Source organism: Sinocyclocheilus rhinocerous, unplaced genomic scaffold (genome assembly GCF_001515625.1).
Source record: "Sinocyclocheilus rhinocerous isolate Xijiao unplaced genomic scaffold, SAMN03320098_v1.1 scaffold4076, whole genome shotgun sequence".
Classification (NCBI taxonomy): domain Eukaryota; kingdom Metazoa; phylum Chordata; class Actinopteri; order Cypriniformes; family Cyprinidae; genus Sinocyclocheilus; species Sinocyclocheilus rhinocerous.
Window position 1 is genome coordinate 18343 of NW_015639018.1, and position 553 is coordinate 18895.

Here is a 553-nt window from a genome sequence, read left to right on the forward strand (position 1 = left end):
TAATGGTGTTTCTAAATCCATGCTATGGTATGGGCACACGCTGTGCTTCTGTGCACTTTCTAAAGTTCACATTGTGGTAAGTGTGCACGCTAAGCATTCTTCATGCTTTCTGTAATCCTGTATGGGTGATTTCTAATCTTTGGGGGGACTAGCCCCCCTCAATGTCTACAGTGGTTATTGCCCTGATCAGACATGAAAATATGTTGTGGCACTATCGTGCAGTCTGTAATGATATGACGTTAGCGATTTTTTGCAAACATTTCTTTGAATAACATGACCGTAAATATGAACTCACGATTGAATGTAACATGAAACAAATGATTACTTTTGATGAAAATCTTTATTAATGCCAAAACCGCTTACATTGTGTCTTTTTGTTTGCTTGGGCAGCCATGTTGCCGCTGTAGCCAGTTTATGCTGATAATTCTCATACCCCTTCGTTTGAAGTGTGGTCCCGAAAAATCTTCGTTTGAAGGGCTATCTGGCCCTTCCCCTTACCCCTACCCCTCCAACCAAAATAGAATCGAGACACCCCTACCCCTTCACGTGAACG